This window comes from Pseudorca crassidens, chromosome 13 (genome assembly GCF_039906515.1).
Source record: "Pseudorca crassidens isolate mPseCra1 chromosome 13, mPseCra1.hap1, whole genome shotgun sequence".
NCBI classification, from domain to species: domain Eukaryota; kingdom Metazoa; phylum Chordata; class Mammalia; order Artiodactyla; family Delphinidae; genus Pseudorca; species Pseudorca crassidens.
The window spans coordinates 63,322,685-63,349,992 of NC_090308.1; the positions used below are offsets into that span (position 1 = coordinate 63,322,685).

Below are 27,308 nucleotides of genomic sequence, written 5' to 3' on the forward strand. Positions count from 1 at the left end.
AGTAGGAATGTGTAGTAAGGCAGAGGCTGATTGAACAAGTTTAAATAACAGGGTAGCATTAATAACATGGAGGAGGAAAGGGAGCAAACCATGTGCATATCTAAGAGAAGAATGTTCCAAACAGATGGAACACCATATGTGAAGCCATGAGGCTAGAGCATGCCGTGAGTTCTGGTCACAGCAAGACTATTACTAAAAAGCAAGGGAGAAAGTAGTGGGCAGTGAAGTTACGTTGCTACTCTGAGGACTTGGGCTTTTTCACTGATGTAGTTGGAAAGCCATTGGAGAGTTTCAGCAGAGGAGTGACATAATCTGACTTAGGGTTTTAAAGAATCCTTTTCTAGGGGCTTCCCTGGTGGCGCAGTGGTTGAGAGTCCACCTACCGATGCAGGGGACGCGGGTTCGTGCCCCGGTGCGGGAAGATCCCACGTGCTGCGGAGCGGCTGGGCCCGTGAGTCACGGCCGCTGAGCCTGCGCGTCGGGAACCTGTGCTCCGCAACGGGAGAAGCCACAACAGTGAGAGGCCCGCATACTGCAAAAAAAAAAAAAAGAATCCTTTTCTAAATCCACAGCATTTTTTAAGGCATGTATCTTATTTTTTACACTTGCATGTTACTTTCTTAACATGATTATATTCCCCTTTAAATCAAGGACATAAGGTAAAATCAATCATTTTATACCCCCTGGAGCATTGGGGGTGAGGTATATGGTATAGTGGCATTAAGTAAATAATCGTTGATTTGGTTTGGAAGGCTGGAGTAGAATGGATAAAATAAGCATTACAACCAGCATTGGCAGCCCTGGAAATCTTTTCTACACAGATTCGTTAGTTTACCTTTAAATAAAGCAGCCCGATAGAAACTGTTTTTCTATCTTCAATCTAGAACCAAGAACAAATCACAAACCCTTAGGTTGCCTCCATATTGCCTTTCAAAAGACGTAGTTTGAGCAAGTGTCCAAAATTTAGGACTTAACGTGTTACAACCCCTCCATCCTAGAATGCCTGTTAGGTCTTTACACTTTTCTTTACTGGATCCTGTGATTTAATCAGAAATTTCTCCTGTGTTCTTTTCATTTGCGGGCAATGAAGGCTGTCTTAAACAGTAAATGCACAACCATCTTCCTCCTATTCATTTCTCAGACATTTATATCTTGCAGCATGTGAGAAGAATATTAAGTGGCTGTTAGGTGAAAGTAGAAAGGTTTCCACAAATAATGCCTGACAATTCAATCAAAGAAAATCAGGAGGAACAATTCATGGAGAAAGGTGACATAGAAGATAGGTGGGGTTCCTGGGGACATTCACAAAATAGAGTGGTCCTTTGCCTTGCTTTTTCATACTCCAAAAATACAACTTCACCTCCCATTTTTACAGAATCAGAAATCACCTATCTACTGATAAAATTACAAAATTAAAAATCTCCAGTTCAAGCTTATTTAATTTCAGTTTAAAATGCAGAGTGTATACTATGCTGATTCATATGATTATGTGTACGATTTTGTCTCCATTTATTTCCATTTTATTTCTTAAAAAGGAATGAATGGTAAGGTTTTACTACTCAAGGAGGTGATCTGTATGCTAGATCTAAAATTGCAGCCATCAACAATATTTGCCATCTTTCTACCCTGCCTTATTTTTTCTTCTTAGCACCTCTCACTGTTATCATAGTATATATTTTACTTATTCATGTTATTTCCTATATATCTGCTTCCCACCCCCATTAGGATGTAAGCTCCTTGTAAATATACATATATACATATATAATCTATTTTATTCATTGCTTAATACACTTAAGAGAGTGCCTAAAACATATTAAACACTAAAATATTTGTTGATTGAGTGAATGAAATAATTATTATTACAAGTTTATATATAATTTGGTATGTATTTTTATATATATGTCTGTATATACACACACCAAATGATTCCAGTTTTTTGTGTTTCAATTTTATATATGCCACTCTTTGACACAGAGAAGTTTACATTTTTATAAGTCTATCTTTTGCTTAATGGTTTATATCAGTATTAATTATGCTTTGAAAAACCTTACCCATAACAAATTTACAAAAATACTTATTCAACTATTCTTCTTTTATTAAATGGCTTAGATTTTATATTAAGATTTTAAATTATCAAGAATATATCTCATATGCAATGTGATGTTTTTAACTTTCTCCTTTCACTAATCTTTTCAGTTTCTTTGATACTATTTACTGTAAAATTCATCCTTCTCATCTCATCCTTCTCCTTTAAAATTAGTATTTTAAAACACTAATATTTTATACCAAGGCCATGTAGAGACTAGAGCCTGTTTCTGGACTTTTTAATCTTATTTAATTCTTCATTGTTTATTTTGTTGGCTAATATGACATTATTTTACTTAATACAGATTTAGATTTTTATATTTTGTAATTTGTGCCACCTAATTATAATTACCCTAATTTTATTCATTCTAAAGTATTTACTTGTCCAACCAAATATTAGTTTCTTTGTGTTGAAGTTTTTAAAAAGCCTCTTGGAATTTTCATTGAGTTGTCATTTTATTGAATTTTTGGATTAATTTGAATAAAATAGAGATCTGTCCAACATTGTGTCTTCCCATCTCACAACATATTCTGTTCCTTTATTTAATTGCATTATGTGTCTGTGTAGCTGAGTAAAGGATTATTATTTTCTTCATATAAGTCCTGTCGATTTCTTAGGTTTATTCCTAGGTGATTATTCTTAATGAATTTTTATGCCAGAAGGAAATTAAAATCACTGTTGACTTTCAGAGCTGTAAGATTAAATCTACCATAAGAAAGCCAACTTTTCAATTCATAAAATTTACAGATATGTGCTGCATTTTAAAGGTTATGAAATAGTACACTATGAATGATAGACCGTGCACTCTTTCTTAGTCAATTTACTCAACAGAGCATTTCTGGAAGGTGCTTCACACCATGCCCATTGGTCCACCTCTTTAAACTCTGTAGCAAAAGGTACCTAAAAGTGGGAGTTTTTTGTTTGTCTTCTTTGTTGTTCTAATACATGGATCAGAGAAGTACTGTCTTGTGGCTGCCCAGTTAGTAACAATTTGACATACTGGAAAACCTGCTGACCATAATACAAGAAAAACTGAATTCTAATCTACTGATCTATTAAGTTACCATTTACCCTTGACAAGTCACTTCACTTCTTGGAGTCTCAGTGTCCTCAGCTATAAAATTCAAGATATTGAATTGGAAAAGATATTTTAATTTATTGACTCTGTTCCCACTGTGACCGTACTACTGTTCTGTTTGCTGGCTCTGTGTCAGTGAATAAGGCAAAGTCTGCGTCCCCATGGAAATTAGATTCTAGTGCACCTAGAACCGTTCTCAGTCTAATGTTCTCTGTGTCTGTATTACAAATTGTGATGGAGTCTGGGGGAGAACTAAGCCTTAAGTTATAATCAAGAAAGATATAGCCACTGGAATTCAAGTACAGTTGGCCCTCTGTATCTGCAGATTCCACATCCACCAATTCAACTGGCAAAACTTGAATTTGCCACATGCAGGCAACTATTTACATGGCATTTACATTGTATTTACAACTATTTACATAGCATTTACATTGTATTAGGTTTTTATAGGTAAAGATGATTAAAAGTATGCACACCCACCCACCCAAAGGGCCAAAGAATAGTTCCTGTGACATTCTGCCTCCCTCCATTTGGTCCCTCTTGGAAATCCTTCATCAAGCTTGGGGACTTCACCCCAACAAAATTGTAAGCATTGTTAGGTTTTCGTGTAAGACTCTTGCTGTAGTGTGAATGCTGTGATTGGTGAATCAACTGTCTGTGGCTACCAGTTGCACTGAGATTGAAACAGCATTTTTACTTTCTGCACAACAAAGAAGTTTTGTAAATGAAATCTTAACATTTTGGGTCTGTATAAGAAGAAAAGTATACGATGTATGTAGGTTATATGTAAATACTACCCCATTTTATATAAATAGCATTGAAGATATTGGTATCATTGGGGATCCTGGAACCAGTCCCTCGTGGATACCAAGAAATGACTGTACAGTAAATTCTCTAGTGACTATCACTAAAACCAAGAAGCTCAGGAAATAGCATCAGGTAATATACTAGGCTTTATAACCTGCATATTTTTATATAAATTTAGTTCAACCAGCTCCTGCATGTGTCTGTGGATAAGCTTCCTTACCTTTACCTTTCTAAACTTCAAAATGCTTATTTGTACAAAGGCTACAATAATAGCCACCTCAATGGTTTATTTTGAGGAGTGAGTGAAATAACATACGTGAACATTTTAGTATAAAGCCTTAGAAAACCTCTGCTTAATAAATCTTAATTTTCGTCCCTGTTCAACATACTCTGAAATTGGAACTTTTCTTCACCTGTGAATTATATTAGGTTGAGGTCAATGTAAAGATCACAGTATGTCAAAAACAGAGGATGTATAAGTCACAGAAGCAGCTTTTCTGTTTAACAACATGCTGATCTACCAAATGCCTCCTGGAAAGAGAATTTCTGAAATGACACAGATCTAAAAGCTAAAGCTAATTTTGTTCCCACCCAAACTAAGGATAATTCCAACTCTAATAAATGAGGAATTAGATATAAAATATCATCATGGAAATAAGGGTCAGCCAGAGTATTTTTGGCAGAGACGTGCTGAAGTAGAAATTTTAGTGGCTTAAAAAGCATTTAGCTCAAACCTTTGTAGTATGTTTTGGTGCAGACTTGGAGATATAGTATATAGGGGCCTCAATTACTGAGTTTCTGTTTTTAGTAAATAGCTGTCCTGTAGGTCACTAAGTGCTATTGCTGACAAGGTTATATATGAGAAAGCTTTTATTTTAATAACCAGTGACAACTTTACACTTATAAAGAACATTCCATTTCTCAAAATCCTTTGGTTCAGGATAGCTAAACAGAATTGCAGTCACCTCTAGAATGGTGAACCTAAACCGAGTATTAACACAAGAATAAATGGGACATCAAAGAAAAGGAGATTTTTGAGTAGAAACAGAGCACCAAAACTAATTCTTATAAAATGTGGCTTGGAGTCTTTATGGCCACGTTGAACGAAATGCTTTTCTCAAGATCCGTATGCAGTAACCTGCAAGTAATTAGGCTCACTTTCCTCAGAAAGAAAAAGTAAGTTAAACCTACATCATGTGGACTCTATATTGTAGTCGTCAGCTCTTGGTGTTGTAGGTTTAGTGACCTTGGGAAAGTGACTTAAATTCTCTTATCTACTTCCTATTTGTAAAATGGTGAAAATGCCTTTATCCAAGGACTTTTGATGATTAAATTAGGTAATTATATAGCACACCTTTTTCAGTGAACAGCACACAGTAGTTGGAAAATTAATGAATAGTGGCCAATGAAAAAGCCTAATTTTAAAAATGCAATTGGCAGTTGTAAACACAAAAATCTGTAAGGGGCCATGTGTTATGCAAGATTTTATAGAAAAAACTACAAAACATTTTCAAATGACATAAAAACGACCCCAAGGTAGAAAAGGCTGACAATATTTATTGCTTGGAAGTCTTCATACCATAAATATATCAAGACTTCATAAATGAATTTTTATATTCAATATGATTATAATCAAATTTCCCATATAATGTGGGAACTTTTTAATACATCAGAATGGAGTTTGTTTTCTTACCTATAATTGTCATTTGATTTAAAGTTAGCTTAATTTAGCATGTTGCCCCTGATGCATTGCCCATTTAAGAGGGTAAGGAAAATCTTATTACTACATGGAAAAAAATTTAGTATATTCTATTCAGAGTCCAAAGTTAAAACCCAGGGTATATTGTCATCTCCACATTCAAAATCATAGTGTATTAAGACTTTTTCCACAGCTAACATCCTTGAGGTTGACACCTTCTTGTGACTGAGTAGATAGCAGTAAGAAATTCAATTACAGCAAGTCGGCTCTGTCATTGCACCTGTCTGCTTGCGCAGAAAATGATTTGTAAATTGGGCTTTATCTTTTCCATCCCATAAATCTCCTGTCCATAATTGACACGTCACCATAGATGAATAGTGGGAGAAAGGAAACAGAAAGTAAATGAGTAGCCCACCTGGGAAAACAATGTCTTGTTGCCTTTGGGAGTCATTTACAAACAGCAGTACATACGGGCCAGAGTTTTTATCCACAAGCAGGTGGCAAACATTTTGCAACTGAAAAATACAATGCCTGAGCTGAATCACAATGCAGACAAGAACAGAGGAACGATAATTAATATATAACATTTTTCCTGAACATATAAACATGTCTTCCAAGGAAATAGAAGCTTTTCTTTACTATTTGTGATGCTCGCTTATTGCTGCTGCACATTTGTAAGCATTGGGTTGGTGTCGACCTGTCAAAATGCATTCATGAAGCAAGCGTTTCATCTGTCTTGGGAGTTGATATTGTCACTTGTTACACAACTCAACATCAGTTCAAAGTTGTTTGATACCAGTGTCGACAGATTGGTTTAAAAAAGACAAGAATGATGATGTTTTCTTTCAAATGTCAAAGAAAGAAGGGATTTCATAAAGATGATCTTGGGAGCAAGCACTAACCGTAAACATATGACAGACACACCTTCATATCTAATTTTCCTAAATGACTTATTTAATTTTGTGTTTCTTTCTGAAGCTTATCTCATATTGTGAAACACTCATATATTAAAACAAACGAAAAAGCATTTCAGAAATTATTAATAATCTCTTGATACTAAAATAGCTGAGTATTCTAAAAAAACATTCTTAAGTTGTCACCAAAATTTTGATTAATAAAATATAACCACACGGGCTTCCCTGGTGGCGCAGTGGTTGAGAGTCCGCCTGCCGATGCAGGGGACACGGGTTCGTGCCCCGGCCCGGGAAGATCCCACATGCCGCGGATTGGCTGGGCCCGTGAGCCATGGCCGCTGAGCCTGCGCGTCCGGAGCCTGTGCTCCGCACTGGGAGAGGCCACAACAGTGAGAGGCCCGCGTACCTCAAAAAAAAAAAAAAAATATATATATATATATATATATATATATATATAAAACCACAAGTGCAAATAAATTTAAATAACAAATCAAATATTTTACAAACTAAATTGTGAATTACAAAAATCATTATTTATGAATCATGTATGGCTTGCATAGTCTTTTCTACATATTACCTGATTTTTTAATAATTCTTTAGTGTATAAAATTTTTTATCAATAATTTTAGAAATCTACAACTTATTATTAGGAAAACAGAAATTATCATTTCTTTTGAATATTTGCAAGATCCAGAATTATTTCTTTCACTTTATGTTTTAAAAATATATTCTAACTTAAAAGGATAAGAACGTCATCATTCTCTTTGCTCCCACAGATCAGCACGAATATAAAGAGTTATTTCCTCTAAAATAAGAGCAGAAGATTGGAAGTGGAGCAATGGCAGAAGCATAGACTTAACTTGAATACCTCTCCACTATCTGCTCCTATCATCTGTGGTTCAAAGGGTTGTTTGCCTATCTACCTAGCATTTAAAGAAGTTGTCAGCATTCTGTTATTTTTGTACTACAAAATGAAAGCTTGAGTGAGGAAGTTAAGTTGCTTCTCTGTAGGTTATTGTTAGTATAAAAAAAAAGATTTACTTACGCCGACTTTAGTATGCTGGGCTTGTAAACACAGTGGGGAATTTCTTGGATATTGATCTAAAGCGATAGGTGTTTATAGCGTAATACAGTGGTACTCCACAACTCTTTATCATGGTCAACTTTGTCACTTGGCAACTTAAACTAAGAACAAAGAAAAACCTTTTAACACAAGTTAAGAGTGCTGTCTTTTACCTGCCTTTTCTTAAATCATCAGTTTTCCAAAAACAAGTATATTTGCTATTGTTTATCTAATGAGTGTATCAATCTGGCCATAGATATTTAAAATACTAAGGTAATATCAACAATATTAGGCAACATGGAAAACAGAGATGTGGATATTGTTGTAAATTTATTTTAAAGCATCTTTAAGTAGATGCATTGCTTGTCCAAATGTCAAAAAAACCTTTAAATTTGTTCCACAAACACGTATGAAGTACCTGCTTTGTGTTTGGTTCTGTGCAGTGTCTGGGGATGTAACCAGGAACACATACAGTCCCCACCACAGTGGAGCTCATGTACTGTAAGGGAAGAAGGCATATAAACAGGTAATTCCCCTAGTTGAAATATACACCAAGTACAGAGAAGCTGAGCCTTCAGTTGTCTTGAAGTTGTGGGCCGGAGCTTACCAGCAGGCTAGGACATGGGTTTCCATGTAGAAGAAATTAAGTAGCCATAACTATGGAGTCATAAAATAGCACAAACTGTTAAACAAGAGAGAGATTTCCCTGTTAAACAAATTTGAAGGCATTTTACAATCCTGGCAGATAGGTGTGAGAAGGAAATGACAGGTAAGTGATGCTGGAGAAGTAAACAGAGACCAACCAGGACAGGCCTTGTATGCTGTGCTCATTTTATGACAGCTATCGTTTATTCTATACTTAGTTTGCTAAGCACTTCCTATCTTTTCTCATTTAATACTTTAGTTATCTCCTTAAAACTTGATATTATTACTTTGGAGAGATGAGAAAACTGAGGCACGATGAAATGAAATAATATGCCCAAAGTCACAGAGCTTAAGTACCCAGCACTATGATTCTTAATTGGGAGAGATTAAAAGCGCTTAGAAGCATCAGAATAATAAAATCAGAATATTTTTCAGTGGTTATAATAGGTGTTATCAAGAAGTGTTAAGGCCATCCATTCACATAATTTAAAATAATAACAAATCAGTGTATTAGCAAAGACAATTCCCTCTTATCAGAAAATATTACAGTTTATAATTAATATTCAGAATTTAACATATAATAATTTATTTAGTAAATATCATCCTTACATTAGAATTTGTTTGCATGGATGATGTCACATTTTGTAGAGCATTTACCAAGTCATATCCTTTATTAACACACAAAATTTAAAAAATGAAGATATAATAATCAAATAAGATTGTGCATCTCTGCACCTGAGCTGTGCATCTCTGCACCTGATGCCTGAATAGAGTATATCCCCTTGGATCTAAAATAAAATACTCAAGGTTTCAAATATATTGTATTTAGAGTAATTACATTAAATTATAAAATGACAGTTTGCACTAGAAGAAAATAATGTCAGTGAACCGAATAGAAATGTTTTTTGTTGTGCTGTTTTGTAAAGTTGATTTGGCATGCTTATTTCCTCTTTAATTTCTTTCTTTCATAATAATACTAACAGTTATTGAAAGATTGCTAATTGCTAAACGTGATGTATGTGATTCACATTTATTATCCTTTAAAATCTCTGCAGCACCCGTATCATTTCAATTTTGCAGATGAAAAATTATGTAGTTCAGAGCAGTTTAGCAACTTGAGCAAGATGACATAACTAATAAGTGGCAGAGCTGGGATCAAATATTTTCTGTGTGACTTCAAACTTGTGAAGTTCAGAGGTGGAGCATTTTTATCAACACATTTTCTTTCCATTTACTCGAATTACTCATATATACATATAAAACGGTGCCCAGTCGTATGTTGTGTTGAGGGTGGAGGTTAATTTCAAGCATGAGAAATCAAATTTAGACTGATTTGAAAATACTTTTCCTTCTAAATCTGGGGCATAATGAAGTTACATGCCATGCATGTGTTTGTGTATGCACACACGTGTATGTGTATGTGTGTGTGTGTGTGTGTGTGTGTGTGTGTGTGTGTCCTCAGTGGCCCAGTGTCCTTTTGCACTGTAGCTAAGGAATAATCTACAGTTCTTTTTAAATGGACCAATGGGCAGCTAACAAATGATTCTTTTTCATTGCACATATAACCTGGTACTCTGGCACCAGAAAATTATTCCTTGTCTGTTATTTAGTGGTAAAATATTAATGTATTCTGAAACTTTTATCAAATACTTTATTTGGGTATGTGGTTAGATGCTTAATGATAATTCTTTTTTGTCTTTGACTAAAAAAACAAACAAACAAAAAAAACCCAAACCATAGAACACTAGAACTCTGTTAAACTCAAATGTTCTTATTTTAAAATACTGTAGAAGGAACCTTCCATTCAAAATAAATTCTTCATAAGCACAAACCACACAGAATCTGTCTCTCACTCTTCATTGATATGTAACACAATATATGTTAGACAATTGCTTTTGTTTGTCATCCAAGACAATTTACAGCAGAAATAGGGATGTGTTCAGAAATATGATGGAGAAGTGAAGTGTGCCACTGGACAAATTTTATTACTGGACAAAAGAGAAAATGCACTCATCTTAAAGAGCATTTAAGCATTTATTGGTCAGTGACTTGCACTTTTAAGTGAGCATCAGCAGGTTAATACTTGCAACATAGACAGAATACATTTCAATGTTACATTCTCTGCCTGCAGTTGTACTTTTTGTTTTCTTTTGTTTTATGATGGTGAAAAGTCAGATTTGTATTAACCAGGAAGTAGAATTACCTTAAATGGATTATTCCTGCAACTTTCTGCCAGGCTCCTAGTCATAAGATACCAGGTCACTGGGCATACTGAAGAGCCTGGCTCTAGCATTGAGTGAGGAAAATTGTTAATGTGAACATGTAATGGAAGGTGCTCAGAACCCGGCATCGCTTCACTTCTCAGAAAACAGAAGTTGCTGTTGAGCCTTGGTGCTGGTTTGTAGGTAGTCTGTTGATTTAAGACAAAAGAGACCTACAACTGCATAACTAACCTAAAACTAAGAGAGAGAGAGAGTAGGGAGAGAGAAGAGAAGAAAGAAATTCTGTGTCAGAGGAAAATTTTAGATCAGAATTTTCTTTTCTTTTCTTTTTTTTTGTGGTACGCGGCCCTCTCACTGTTGTGGCCTCTCCCGTTGTGGAGCACAGGCTCCGGACGCGCAGGCTCAGGGGCCATGGCTCACGGGCCCAGCCGCTCCGCGGCATGTGGGATCCTCCCGGACCGAGGCACGAACCCGTGTCCCCTGCATCGGCAGGCGGACTCTCAACCACTACGCCACCAGGGAAGCCCAGATCAGAATTTTCTTATCAGAATTTTGAAAGCAAAATGGACCATGATGACAATAGTCCCTTGAAGTTAGACCCACAGAGTTGAGGAAACGCCTAATGCTCTTTCTCATGTACTGGCGATTGTTTGAATAGAAAGCTGAAGAGTTATCAATTTCATACCTTTATTGAATATAGTTTATTTTTAGAGAATATGCACCAATAAAATTTCTGAGACTGCCTTATATCATTGAGAAATATCTTTAATGTACAAGTCATTTATTTCACATTACTTTTCTGTAGTTACCACATTTAGAAATCAGTAGTGATAAAATTACCAAAATATGTTGGTCATAAAGTGCTTTTACTTACAGATATGAAAAGTTTGTCTATGAGTATCATGATATATATGTGTATATGTATGCACATGTTCATATATAGGATACATATGTATTTATATTTAGGTACTGTAGATGAAGAACTATAGTATTTTCTTACATGAAAAATTACTTCAAATAAATATTAAGAGGATATATTTTATATATGTATATAAATATAAAGTGTGTATCAATTTTTATAAAAGTAATTTGTTCTTTTATAATTTTCAAATATTTTGCTTTTTTATCCCAAGCAGTTTTAAGGCCAAAAGACTAGGTATTAACTAACTAACTTAATGATGACCATTTAAAAAAAAATTCAGGGAATTGAAACTAATATTTTGATGGGCTTTGTTTTATTAACAAGTATATTATATATAACCAATGTTTTTATGTCTGGTGATTTTATATATCTCCAAAATCCTGTGCAGACGCACAGAACAAGATGTAATGAGAGAACTTGGTTGCATTTGGAAATTATTTTAATAAAATAAAATAACACCTCAGAATACCATAAGCAAAATTATGCTTATTTGAAAGAATTATTTGAATTCATTGGTATCAGAATTTATCTTACTGATATTGATATATTGAAAATTACCAAAAATTAATAACTGACTCTTAAGTTACTCTAATATAGGATGGTTTCACTAGTTTGTTTGTCTTTTTTTTTTTTTTTTATCATTTGGCATTTTGTGATGGTTCTCCCTTAGAGAATTGCAATAGGTATTGCAAGCAGTAGTCAAAAAAAAACCCAGTCTGATCTTAAGGTATGTATTCAACTTCACAAAGTTCTGAAAGATACTTTCACACTTTAATTTGAGAGAATAATTATCCTGGAACAACAACAAAAAAATCTGCATCCTAGAGGAAATTTTTAGATAATTGAGAGTTGTACTTTATCCGTTAAACCAGAATTTAATATGTACCTAAAGGCTGGGAACTGTGATAAATAGGACATTTTGTTGTCAAAACCGAGCATATCCCTCCAACCTTATGGAGCATACAGTGGGGGAGACAGACATTCATCAAATGATTATACTAGGGCTTCCCTGGTGGCGCAGTGGTTAAGAGTCCGCCTGCCGATGCAGGGGACGCGGGTTCGTACCCCAGTCCGGGAAGATCCCACGTGCCGCGGGGCGGCTGGGCCCGTGAGCCGTGGCCGCTGAGCCTGCGCGTCCGGAGCCTGTGCTCCGCAACGGGAGAGGTCACAACGGTGAGAGGCCCGCGTACCGCAAAAAAATAATAATAATAATAATTATTATTATACTAACGCATGTCAATTTCCACCTCTAAACTGCTGTAAATGGAAATTTTCTAATTCCATGAGAACACAAATAGATTGGGTTGTATTCAGTCAGAGAAGTTGGAAAAGATACTCTAAGAGGAAAAGTCAGAATGATGTTTCACCTCAGTGTGAACAGGAGTTTGTCACAGCTGAGGAACAAAAGGAATATAGGTTGCACAGAATGGGGGGCTATTTATACATTGGTGAGGCCGGAAAGATAGATGGAGGTCAAACAGTAAGTTATGTTAAGGTTTTGGTCCTTATTCTAAAGTCATGGAAAGCCAATTTTTAACAGCTGTCATTAGATATAATTTGCATACTATAAAATTTACCCATTTCAAGTGTATAATTCAATGATTTTTGGTAAATTTAAAGAGTTGTGTAATCATCACCACAATAAAATATTAAAATTTTAGTATTAAAATATTACCGTTACCCTAGTAAGAACCCTCCTGCCCATTTTCAGTCACTCCCCATTCCTACCCCCAGACCTAGCCAGCTACGAATCTAATTTTCATCTCTATAGCAGCGGTTCCCAACCTTTTTGGCACCAGGGACCAGTTTCATGGAAGACAATTTTTCCACCGACAGTAGGGGACGGGGATGGTTCTGGCAGTAATGTGAGCAATGGGGAGCAGCAAATGAAGCTTCCATTCACTAGCCTGCTGCTCACCTCCTGCTGTGCGTCCCAGTTCCTAACAGGCCTCTGACTGGTACTGGTCCTCGGCCCGGAGGTTGGGGACCACTGCTCTTTCTAAACATTTTATATAAATAGAGTCATACAATGTGGGTCTTATGCATCTGACGTCTTTCAGTTAGCACAATGTTTTTTGAGGTTCATTTATGTTGTACCATATAACAAGTCCATTCATTTTTATGAATTGAATATATACTGAATATATACTGTTCCCTTGTATATATTCCATTTTATTTGTTTACCAGTTGATGGATCTTTAGGTTGTTTCCACTTTTTGGCTATATGAATAACATTGCTATAAACTTTCATGTTAATGTCTTCGTGTGGACCTATGTTTTCATTTCTCCAGCATAGACAACTAAGAGTGGAATTACAGGGTCATATGGTAACTTTATATCTGACTATTAAAAGAATTGTCGAACTGCTTATCGAAAGTGACTGTTCTATTTTACATTTCCACCAACAGTGTATGAGAGTTCTAGATTTTCCCACATCCTTTCCAACACTTGTTATTATCTGTCTTGTTGACTGTAGCCATTCTAGTTGATATTAAGTATATAGTATCTTAATGTGTTTTTAATTTGCATTTCCTTAATGACTAATGAAAATAAGCATCTTTTTATACAACCTTCAGGAAATTTGACTTTTGAATGAGGAGAAGTGGCTTGCAAAAGGAAAGAAAAGAATTAGCCAGACAGATAGAGAAAAACTAGAAGAATGTGTCATGCGAGCCAAGGATAAAATGAGGAAAAGTTAACAATATTAATGCTGTTGAGAATACAAGAAAGATGAGGATTGAGAAAAGTACTTCACTGTGGTTAGATGAGGGCATCAGTGGCTTATCCAACCAACTGGATGGAATGAGGTGGACTGAAGCCAGACTAGAGAAGGTTGGAGCATGAATGGGTTTTGAAGAAAGGGAGAAAAAGAATCTAGACAAGTTTTTTGGCATATTTGGCTGTAAAGGGAAGAAGAGTGATTCCCTGGCAGATGAAAGGGGATATAGGCTTGAGAAATAATTTTATTTGCACGGGAGAAATCTGTAAAGTCTATTAGGCAGAATCCAGTGGAGAGGAAGAGATTGGTTACGTAAAAGAGAAAGGGTAATTTGTATGTAATAAATGTATCCATTTACTTAGCATGTACTAAGTGGCTAAAATATGCAGGTGGTGTGTTCCTTGCTAGTACTGTCAATCAATTTGAGACTCTCTATTTCACCTAGGAATTCCTCGTGTCAAATGGCTAAATGAAATAATGTCATTAAAAGGTGTTGTTATAAAAAATTCTCTTTAGTTAACATGTTATTCATGCTGTCTAGTAAATGGCTTTTCTCCAGGAAAATCTGTTTAAATCACCTGATATGACCTTTTCAGACCTGACCATTGTACTGTTCAGGTTTTCTACAACTATCTGGTCCTATAAGAAAAAGCCTTACCTGGGCTTCCCTGGTGATGCAGTGGTTGAGAGTCCGCCTGCCGATGCAAGGGACACGGGTTCGTGCCCCGGTCCGGGAGGATCCCACATGCCGTGGAGTGGCTGGGTCCGTGAGCCATGGCTGCTGAGCCTGCGCGCCCAGAGCCTGTGCTCCACAACGGGAGAGGACACAGCAGTGAGAGGCCCGCGTACCCAAAAAAAAAAAAAAAAAAAAAAGCCTTACCTGAACTAGCTCCCCGATGTGACCAAACAAAGAAAAAAATTTTTCTCACTTCACTCTTAAACTTGCCAGATAAAGATTTAGTGATATCATAAATATCTCTCAAGTCCCAGTTTACATAACCTTACTTTTTATCCATGATCTGGTGCCTTCACTTAGGAATCAGAATCACTTTCCTTCATCCTTTCTGTTCTATATTCAGAAGAGAAATTAATTGAGGAGGTTACAAGTGTAGGAATCAAGTTAAGTCAATGATCTCCCTTTCTCTTGCTATTGGGAAGATGAGGGTGGCAGACACTGCCGGTTTCCTCCCTAATATCAAGTTCTATCTTCTTATTTACTATCGTTTTTTAGGGCAGCAGTACACCCAGCTTAAATTTTAGAAATCCATGTCCCACCTAGGGAATAAGATGAATGAGACAAAAGCAACAGACTGCTAGAGCTTGCTGGAATAGTTGGCTTTCCTTATTTAGACCCGGAGCATTCCACACTGCCTTTTCACTGCAAGCCTGCAACGAGGATATGACTGCTGTAGCAGCGGCAATCGCAACGCATTGCAACCATGAGGGAAAGGCCAGGAGAATCATCTTTACACCCTTGAGCCACTGGACAAAATAGAGCAACTGCTCACCTGTGAAGTATATTCCTTTTTGCATGAGAAAAGTGTAAAAAACAATTAAACCCTTGTTTATTGGGGTTTACTTACTTGCAACAAAACAAACTCTAACTTAGAAGTGAGCAAACTTTTTCCGAAAAGGACAAGATAATAAAAATTTCCTGCTTTATAGGCCATATTTTCTCTGTTATAATTCCTCACCTCTGATATTTTAGCACAAATAGCACCCATAAGCCATATGTAAACAGATGGATGCAGCTGTGTTCTAGTGAAATTTTATTTACAAAAACAGGTAACTAGCCAGATGTGGCCCAAGGCCGTAGACCCCTGCTTTAACTGATAAAAGGTGAAACTAGGGACGTATTGTCCTTGTATTTATGTTCTAGTTAGTTATTGAGATGGTTATTATCTGGTGGCTGGAGACTATGTAGGAATAAAGTCAAAACTCCCTATAAGGAAGATGAGGGCAGTGGCAGAAGCCTAGCAAATACTGATCAGTTTCTGTCTCTGGCTAAGAGACATCAGAATTTTGGCAGGATTCTGGAAGATTTTAATTCTTGTATTGAAGCACCTGTATTAAATAGTAATAGCAAAAACATTTTTTTCATCCTATTGGTTTTTCTGTTTTCCGTAGTTACCAGTATTGAAGCAGAATTGTTTTTAAACTCATTTTCTGAACAAATGTACAATATTTTAACAACATTCTGGGTCAAAATGTGTTTGTTGGCTAACCTGGCAATCTAAATGCTTTTTTTGGATACTGATTCTATGGAAAATGAAGTCCAAGTTACAAACAACTAAACTACAAATTAACTTTTGAAACCAAACTTATTCATAAATTGGTAACTCTCCCTATATATAACTATTTAATTATAAGCCAGATTTTCCCAACGTATAAAAGTGACTCTTTGGGTATTAATTGGCAACTTTAGGAAACTGCATTAATTTTCTCTTGGTACTAAAATATTATTTAGTAAATTACTGCCACGTGGTACCATCGGCATTATACAGGTTTAGGAAATTTAAGGCAGTTTTCATTTATGCCTGACTTCCTAGGCAATAGCAACAACTTTCAAATGCAAGCTGCAAAGCTAGTTGAAATGTATTTAGGAGACTCTATTAAACTACGTACTTAGTTTGTAGTAAGTTCTTGAAATAAAGTAATAAATCTTGACTGGTGTTGAGAACTTATTATTAAGCAATGTGAATCTCTTAAGTTTATGCACTTCAGAGATGAAATGTATTCAGAGTACCTGGAGCAATTGGGATGATAACATTTTTTAATTGCACATTTTAAGTGAGATAATTTTAGTGAGGTTTTTTTTTTGTTTTTTTTTTGCGGTACGCAGGCCTCTCACTGTTGTGGCCTCTCCTGTTGTGGAGCACAGGCTCCGGACGCGCAGGCTCAGCAGCCATGGCTCACGGGCCCAGCCGCTGCGTGGCGTGTGGGGATTTTCGCAGACCGGGGCACGAACCCGTGTCCCTTGCATCGGCAGGCGGACTCTCAACCACTGCGCCACCAGGGAAGCCCTGTTTTAGTGAGCTTTGAGATACTTTAGGTTTCCTTCTTTTTCTGCTCCTCCACCTTCTCCTTCTTCTCCTCTTCCTCCTCATTACATTCTTCTTCCTCCTTCTTTTCCTTCTTGAATAATCAAACTTATAATAGAACAGAGAATTAAAATCAAATTAGTTGCGAGGAACACTAGAGTGATGATTTCTGCAAAAAATGTAAAAAAATAAGATAAAACCACTAATGAAGAACAATAGCTGGAAAACAATATTGTTAGATAATATTTAAGAAAATAGATTGATTTGGATACATACAAGTTTTAGGTAGGCCTAGAAAAAATACAGTCGAAAATAATTCATACCAGAGTAGAAGCCACAAGCAGGAAAAGTAAAATAAAAAGAAACTGTAAAGTGGAAAAGGATGAGATTGATAGCAGCCAGAATATAATGAAATTGGCTGTTCTCTTCAACCGTTATCAAGAACTTGGGATAGAGTAAAAGAATGGTGTAACAGGGAACTGTCACACTTACTTTTGCTGTATTATGTTTTGTATTGTATCACTTTAAACACATTCATATCTCTTTGTAAACAGATATACCCTCAATTATATATCATGTAATAAAGTAGCTTTCAAAAATTTTTTAATGTGTTTATTAAAAGTAATTCATAGGGCTTCCCTGGTGGCGCAGTTGTTGAGAGTCCGCCTGCTGATGCAGGGGACACGGGTTCGTGCCCCGGTCCAGGAAGATCCCACATGCTGTGGAGCAGCTGGGCCCGTGAGCCATGGCCGCTGAGCCTGCGCGTCCGGAGCCTGTGCTCCGCAAAGGGAGAGGCCACAGCAGTGAGAGGCCCGCGTACCGCAAAAAAAAAAAAAAAAAAAGTAATTCATAGATGCACGTTGTATATCTGTACTTTGGTATATTTATACACAAACACACATGTGAAACCAACATTTTATGAAACCATATCACTATATGCAGTAAACTCAATTTTTATGGTTTCATTCATTTTTTAAAAACTTTGGTTGTAACACATGATACTCATTTTATGATGATGAGAAATGGTGGTGTACTGGAAAAGGACTTGGGAGTTAAAAATGCAGTGTAGTCACATAGGAAGCACACAGCTGGCATTCAGTAATGTAAGTTTATTCTAATGGGAATTCTGAATATACATTATTAATGTCCTGCTTCAAGGCAAATCTCATGTCTCCTCTTTCTTTAATATTCTTTCTATTAACAATGTTCCTCTTAATAAACAACCTACATGTTATTTAAATAAACGCTATACTGCCTCTGAAAAGTAAATGGAATCTTTGGAATTCCAGAATGTTATAATATACAGAATAATATTTTAAACATTGTGTAGATATTTAGCAAGAGGAGCTAATGAGCTTACTTAGCCACATAGTTATATATGTAAATATTAGTATATGTTATTACATAATTTAAGAATCATTCATATGTGTTCATGATACATATAATAGTATATAAATTAAAATTATTTATCTAAATGAGGGACTACATTCATCTCATATTGTAAGGAAGTATAGTTACAGTATATTGAATTAAAAATTTAGACAGTCTGTGTTTAATATAAATTAATGGAAAGAATATTCATGTTGTAAAGAATGTAAATAGATAACTATGAAAATTATAATTAAAGATAGCCATGACACAAGGATTTGGACTAAATCAACATTTCAAAAATTGTCGACTGGTATTACAATATTTTTGTGATTGAAATACAACATGATTCTCTATTTATAATAAAACATGTTCCAAGGTCAAAGAAAATGTTCACAACTGAAAAGCTTATTCTGATGACATGTAAAGGAGGTTTTGGTCATTAACAAATGTGTATACACACACATGTATATCTTATTCTTAATAAAGGTTTATTTTCATTATTGAAAAGGTCTGATTGTGGGCTATAGCTATCTCATACTTCCTTATAAATCACTTCTATAAATAGTTCATCATTAAAGTGAGACTATAGTCACGTAGTTGACCTTATAAATAGGTAGCCTTTAGCTCTAGATTCATGGAAAATTAGACATGGAGTCAGATTACTTGATAGACCACATGTGAAAGTATGCATTTTTTTTCTAAAGCAATCAAAATATTAATTTCCCCACCACCCAAAATAGAAGAGATTGCTTCATCTGTATTTTTCTCTCAACTTAATACGTAATATTTTTAAAAGAATGTGTGTTGTTGGACCTCTTCCCATTTTGGTAGTTATTTCATTTTTTTACAATGATACGTTCCTTCTAAATTACTTAACCTTAATGTCTTTCTGTTTAGCTGGTGTATATAAAATAGAGAGTATAAATTATGGAAACTGGTCATTTCTAAATGATAGAAATTGAATAAAACCTGTCAATATTTAAAAGCCTAACGTTTGCCAGCATTTATTATAGACAGCCCTGGAATTCCACATTGAAATCAATTTATGTTCCTGCCAAAGCTTCAGAGGAATTGATCTCAGGCTCGCTGTACAGCAGCTTCATCTCAGGACCATTTGAAAAATAATGATGCCTGAATCTGATCTCAGGATCAGAGTATTCTGGAATGAGTCCCAGGCATCAGTAAGTCTAATACAGACAAACTAAGTATAGGATAATAATAAATATACATATATATATATGTATTTCTTACCATGTCGCAGGAGTGGTTTTAAGTATTTAAATACTGATTTCCAGAACAATTCTATTTATGAAGTATGCACTCTGATTAAAGCTATTTTAAAGCTGAGAAAACTGATGCTCAAGAAGTTTGTTTCCTTGTTCAAGATTGCACAATTTGCAAATAAACCCTGGAACCTAGGTGCACACCCAGTAGACTAGCTCATGAGCCCATGCTCTTCAGTCCTTGGCTCTATTGCTTCTCCAAATGTCCTTCCTTCAAGGAGCATCAGAATAGCTGAGGAGATAAACAACTATGAAATAATTAAACATTACATTGTGTAGTACTGTCAGCAAGGGAAATAGGATTTGGGGGAAAAAATAATAAAATAATTCTGTATTAGCCGAAGCAGAGGAAGAATGATTCAGTGAGTTGTAACTTTTTTGTGGAGGCCACTAGAGAGAAAATAATGGATCCAATCTTGAACCTGGCTCTGTTATTATTTAAGATAATGGGAGAGGACCATAGTTATTTATAAGCATCTGGTCAAATATATCAGTCGTACATCCACAGAATGGAATACAACAGCTGATTAAAGAGTGATACAGATATGTATATGTTGAATGATACAAGTTATAAAATACAAGACAAATGAAAAAATCAGGGTTTTGAACTATTAGAATAATATCATCCCTGTTTTTAAAATATACATACTTTCATATATAGCTAGACTATTTTTGTGAGGATACCAAAGAAACTACTAAAAGTAGTTGCTTTAGGGAAGGGTAACTTTGTGACATGGGAACCAGGTTCAGAGGAAATCCCCCTTTTCAGTATATTCTCTTTTGTACCGTTTGAATTTTGTTGCATATAATATGCATTTGCCATTTTTAAAAAAGCAATTCTAAAAATCGCTGCTCACGGGCTTCCCTGGTGGCACAGTGGTTGAGAGTCCGCCTGCCGATGCAGGGGACGCGGGTTCGTGCCCCGGTCCGGGAAGATCCCACATGCCGCGGAGCAGCTGGGCCCGTGAGCCATGGCCGCTGAGCCTGCGCGTCCGGAGCCTGTGCTCCGCAACAGGAGGGGGCACAACAGTGAGAGGCCCACGTAAAAAAAAAAAAAAAAAAAAAAAAATCGCTGCTCAGATTGACCTCTTCTGGTATCTGCAGGTTCTAGGACTCCTACCTATTGAATGGATCCCTAAGGGTCTTTTCATCATTATGGCCCATCATGGATTCTCAACAAATGCTAAGTGTGTGACTTAGCTTTCCTGCTTCTAGTGCCTGCTCTCAAGAAGTGCCAGCACCTAGAATTATTACAGCGTAGTTGACAAAAGATAGGGATTAGAATTTGAAAAACGTGATTGAATCCAAAATCTGCCCCTTTCTGAGTGGATGCTACTTAATTTCTGTAACCCTTAGCTTTTCCACCAATGAATAGAACAACACTACCTACGTGCACGGTTGCAGTAGGGAAGAAAGGAGGTATTTATTTATTTATTTATTTATTTATTTATTTATTTATTTATTTATAGCAAACTGTAAGTTTCTATAGAAATGCCACCATGCCCTGCATCGAATAAATGCCAAACAAACATTTGTTGAGTAGAACTGAGCTAGTAAAAAAGTATTAACTGTTGATTGAAAAGATAGGTGACATGTATGACTCAATATCAAGGGCTCCTTAACCCTGCTGGATTGTCATGTTCGATTATCATTTAGTTATTCCTCTGTGGGTAGGACTGGTGTGAATAGTACAGCTAGTTCTGGGCAGCTGCCTAATTTATACCTACTGTTTTTACAATATTCTATTCTGTTTACATCGATAGTTACAATTACATTGTAATTCTATGAAAATGCAAATGCACCTGGAGTTACAAATTAAAGGCCTCGTCAATTCACATTTTAGTCAGTACTTAAGCAGAGATGAGCAGAAGTCCAGATATGTTTTTAGAACCAATTGCCACAGTGGCTTTCTCCACAACCTTCAGCTCTTTGCTCTTTAAAGCTCTTTACATAGACTTTCCAGGAAGTGCGAACTCCTATTGTAATTAATTAAACATCCAAACAATTGGTTACTAATCATCTGATGATGACAGAGGAAACTTTATTTTCAGAAAGATGTATTAGCAGATCATTTTTGCAAAGATGTTGTGACTGTTGCTTTAAAGAACAGCGCTATCCTTAGTTGATCAAGTAGCAGAGTAGTGACGTTTGTTGTTCTATGAGGAGTGTTATTACCCTACTGAAACGATATTGACTTTACTCACAATATATACTTGACTTGGCACCCCAATCACGATGCTTTCTTTTTCCTGCTTTGTCAGTTCAATATCATTCATTTTTTGTTACAGAACTTTCAGATCTTATTTTTTAGCTCTTATTCAAGTTGTCTTTTCAGTAATTGTTCTTAAATATATTTAGAAATCCATTCTGTGATATGTCATGTATTATATTGTGTATTTTACATTTTTGAATAAAACATCATCATTCTAATTGGTAGGTCATAGCTGGCAATGCAAAAAGCATAATTTAATTTTGAGAAAGATCAATTCATTTCCCACTGATTTTTTCAACTGCTTATTATAGAATGAGATTTATGTTTGTTTTAGCCACAAATCATTTTTCTCTCCAACCAAAAACAATTTGACGGGTACGTACTGCAAATGGATTGCTCATAATTCCTGCAGACTCAATTGCCCTTAATCCCTGTGCTTTAATTTTTAGATAAAATTTTATATTTATTGCTCATGATATTATTACTGACCCTTTTTTGTTCACAGCCAGTAAATTGAAGTTTAGTGAAATCACGTTAGAATTTTTTACTTATTCCTAAATACCCTAAAAATTGAATTGATATGTTACATGATACTCCACTGGATCATGTATACTTTTGGTCTACTCTTTTGTTATTGGAATAAATTTACATGTGTTTTTATACGTTTGTCCTGTAGTGCAAAAGTGAAACACCTATGAGGAAGAGTAAGAAAGCTAAAAGTTGTGTATTATAAAATCCTAAACTCCTAATAATACACACATTTGTTATTTCAAAGGATGACAAAAATGAACTCCATACTATAAAGCAGCAAAAGTGTTCAATAAAAGTCTATTATTCTATAATTGTCAGATTTGCATTTGATTGTGTTCTAAAGATTTTTTCATTTTCACTTTTGGTATTTACCTAATGGAAACCTAACAAGTGTCAATAGATGTAACAATTTGAGGTGTGGTAAAAGGTCATTTCATACTTCTTGACCTATCTTTCCTGATTGTATTATTTAGAAATACAAATATTATTTTTCCACTTACCATTCTTCGTTGAAATTTAGTGGGAGAATTTGTGTAGTGAAAATAATGACTAGTATAAAGAAATTACTTTTAAAATCCAAAATCAAATTCATGAACTTCATTGAAGTATTACCACCAAAAAAAAAAAAAAAAATTCTTCCAGATGTATGATGAAGAGTTCTTTTTTATAAGGCATTGTGTTTTGAGTCTTAATCAAGATCAAAATTCCTTGATTCCATGTTATTTCAACATAAATTTCAACATATTGCATTATTAAACTATCCTATCACTAACCTTTTTTCATAGACTTTGTTAAAATTCCAGTAAGTCTATTCTTTCTTTACTGTATGTATTAGTTTTCTATTGCTACCATAGTTACCACAAAAACTTCAAAACAACACTAATTTCTTATCTCCCAGTTCTGTGGGTCAGAGGTCTGGGCATGGCGGGGCTCAGCTGGAGCCTCAATTGCCAGCCTCTTGGGCTGAAGTCAAGTTGTCAGATGGGCTGGGCTCTTATCTGGAGCCTCTGGGGAAGATTCACTTCCAACCTCATTGATGTCAGAATTCCAGGCCTTTGTGCTGGTAGCATTGAGGTCTCCATTTCTCTGCCTTTGTCACCTAGGGCATGTCTTTGATCCTTAAAAGCTGCCCCCATACCTTATGTTCCCCAAGTGACTCCTCCAGCAGTGGCGGGTTGATTCCTTCTCATGCTTCAGATCTCTCTGGCTTCACCTTTCGCAAAATCTGTCTAGCCCTGGCTGGAGAAATCTCTCTGCTCATAAGGACTGATGTGATTAGATTGGGCCTGCTTGAAAAAGTCCGAAATAATATCTTTATTGTAAGGTCTATCACCTTAATTACATCTGCAGTGTCCCTTTTGCCTTGTAATGTTGCATATTCATACATTCCAGAGATTAGAGTATGGAGTTTGGAGGGCCATTCGCTTACTATATTATGTTTTAAAATTGTCTTTTCCTCACTTTGTGCTAGGAAATGTTTCCATACATATAGGTAAGCTTAACATTTTGGAGGGCATAGGGTGAGGGGGATGGAGCCCTTATGAGTACATTTCATCTTGTAACTTAAATATAATTTTTGTACTTGGATTTTAATTAAAAATTGATTAAGATCAAAACTCATGCATGAGTGCTTGAAGCTCAAAATCTCGAAAATGTTGACTGGCTCAGGTCTGTACATAAACCCACCATTCTTACTGATTATTTTTTAGTTCAGAGCCTCATACTAAACGATCCTAGCCCCAAATTTACATTTTAGCCTGTTATTTGACTTTTGCTTTTCTGTTGCATCAACTTTGTTTTTATACTGTTGAGATTTACCACTTTAAACCACAGAAACCATTTCTGTATTTCCTAAGATCGACTTTCACTGTCATTTGTATAGACTCCAGATATGTCCCCAATAATTCTTGAAAATATTTAAGGGCAAAACGTTCCATCTGTTTCTTCAGTTGAAATTAATTTTTATATCGGAATATTTCTAGAAACTTAGGTGAGAAATTAATCTGTTAATCACTTTTTAGAAACCCTACTACAAATTCATGTTTAAAAGCTTGCCTCTCTGAATTTGTTTTCTTACATTATCCAGTGCAGGGAATTTACTATTGTCGGTTACTATTTATTAGCTTCACATTAATTCCAATTACAAAAGATTTTATTTAACTTTGATAATTATGAAAATTATAAATGTCATAATACCTTATAGGTTGTTAAGTATGTATATGATTTAATTAGTTGTATGCATATTCTTTTCAAAATGAATTCAGATTGTAGCTAATTGAATATTTTGGTGTAAGAGCATATTCTTAGTGAAATTGTTACAGTGGGATTAATTTAGCAGATCAAATATATTAACCATAGAAATCAATGTTTTTTAATATTTCTTTCAATTTTACTTTTATGTATAACTTTATCTGCAAATCATGACTGTTAGAATCTGATTAGCTTTAGAGATATTTTTGTTTATAAACTGTATATCTTATGAGTTATATATTCTCTATGCCTGAGATATTGAAACTCAAGGGAAAATATTATCAATTTTTATGTACCAAAGTGTTGTATTTGAAGGACATAGGTAGGGAAAGATTTTTCCTATCATGCAATTTATCTATTCTCAAGGGCCATGTGCTAGTACTTCTGTTTCTGACTCTTCTAAACGTGTGGCTTGATACAGTATTAGCAAGGGATACATTTTTAAAAATAAGAAATACACAGGAAATCAGGAGTATAGTCACTGACAGATATGGCTCTTTGTACAAAAGAGGGAAAATACATTGTAGAGTACTGCACTGCTAGTGCTGTGTTACGGGCTTCAAAATACTGTACATTTCAAATGTGTTTTTTGGCATCTTTCCCCCCATTTCCCAATTACCATCATTTTATTGGTAAAAGTTCTTTTTCCAGGATGAGATAATGAGTTTAATGTTAATGTGTAACTTGCAGAAATCATGTCGCATTTTACACTTAGATCTTGCTGCAACATATTAGAACCAAATGAGGTACATTTATACCCCAAGTCTCTGCCATATTTTGGAGGATTCAGTGTCTCGTCTCTCTCATCTTGCTGTTTAGGGATAGGAACTAAGCAAAGTGTTTTATAGTTTGACTTACACTGAAAATCACATTAAGCTATGTGTGTTGTTTAAAGAAGACCTAGAGGTTGGCACCTAATAGTGCTCCCACCTATTTCCATTTAACCTGTTTCCAAATGGCACACCTCATGCCGTAAACCCTGATCGGAGACCCAGCAGCCTTACTGAGTAATTTATGTATTGACTATTGCAGTATCCTCACCTGTGCTGCATTCTGTTTTTTACTAATTAAAATTAAAATACAGATTTTATGAATGGCGTTACGTAAATTAGACTATTAGAGATTCCTGGCTAAGTAGAATCTCATCTCACCATTAGCTGGGGAATGTGTTTCCCAAGGCTATGGCTTGGGGATGCAGCTTCTTAAACCACGCAGTTGGCTGAGATGCTAAAAATGGTATGGGTGGAGAGATAAATTACTTTAGAAACAAGTTCTTCTTCACTGCACATACCCAGGTTTTAAAAGTCATGGCAAAAATAAGATTCCTTATTAGAAATTGGCTTCATTGGAAACATATCAGAAACGCATTTAGTCTGTAAACACCGTCTGTTGAGTACTTCAGCTGCATGCCCCTAAAGGGAAAGTTGTTCCACTTAATCCGCCCTAGTTATGCTTTTGTTAGTAATCTGAGAGGAAATGGGAGTCATGCATCTTCCAGGTCCTTCCCTCAAAATCGTCAAGCCAGACAGCAGTGACAAACGTTTTTTCTAGATATTGATATAAGAAAATATCAAGAAGTAGAAGAAACAAAATAAAGCCAAAAGGATAAACATCAGAAGCTTGCTTCAACAGCTTTAGACCCATATAACTGCTTTTCTGTCAGCAGGATTATTAACAATTTTGGACATCTGAAAATTAAATTAACAGCCTGAAAACATTTTACAGAATGAGATAGAGCATGATACATGAAACATAATGACCCCACTGAAATGCAGCCAAGCCAGTGCAGCTACTCATTTAGACAGAGAAGACAACTAGTTAATCGTCACTGAACAAATTAGACAGAGCAGATTAGTTTGCTACATTCCACAGTCTTAGCTACCAAAAAGAGTATATGCCACTAATTAGGATGAAAGAACTCTAGCATGTTATTATCTGTATATAGAGAGAAAGCAAAACTGTAGCTTGAATTGCTTCTATCAAAGCTTGAAGCCTAGGTTACGTAGGTATAAATTACATGTGGAAGAGTCTGTGTGTGTATGTGTGATCACGCACATATTTAAGTAACAGAAGCCTTAGCATTTTCTTGCACCTTAACCTAATGAAGTATGAAACACCCACACGCACACACATGCACAGACACACACGTGAAACATAAAAACATTTTTTTAAAGTTTGATTCCTTTAATTGAAAATGAAAGTAGCCATTTCATATACTTTATCTGGCACAGTATTAAGTTATTTGTTTCTTGTAAAAAGTGTATTGCTGTTGCATGTGAAATAAATATTTGGACTTAGAAATCATATTTTGTAGCCTTAATTAGCATTCCTTTGCTTAATTGTCATTCTCAGCCCCATCATTTCCATTTTTCACTAACTTGAACAATGCTATCTTCTGCTGTTTGCACTTTAATTTAAATTTCTATTAAGGTTTATGAACAGTAATAAGGTCCTGTTTGAATATT

General features: G+C 35.5%; 1 protein-coding gene across 5 annotated transcripts in view; it reads left to right on the top strand.

Annotated features, from left to right (window-relative positions):
* The window catches only part of EPHA7 (EPH receptor A7), a 164,435-nt gene that overhangs the window by 106,409 nt on the left and 30,718 nt on the right, over positions 1 to 27,308 (top strand). The gene's annotated exons all lie outside the window — the stretch shown is intronic.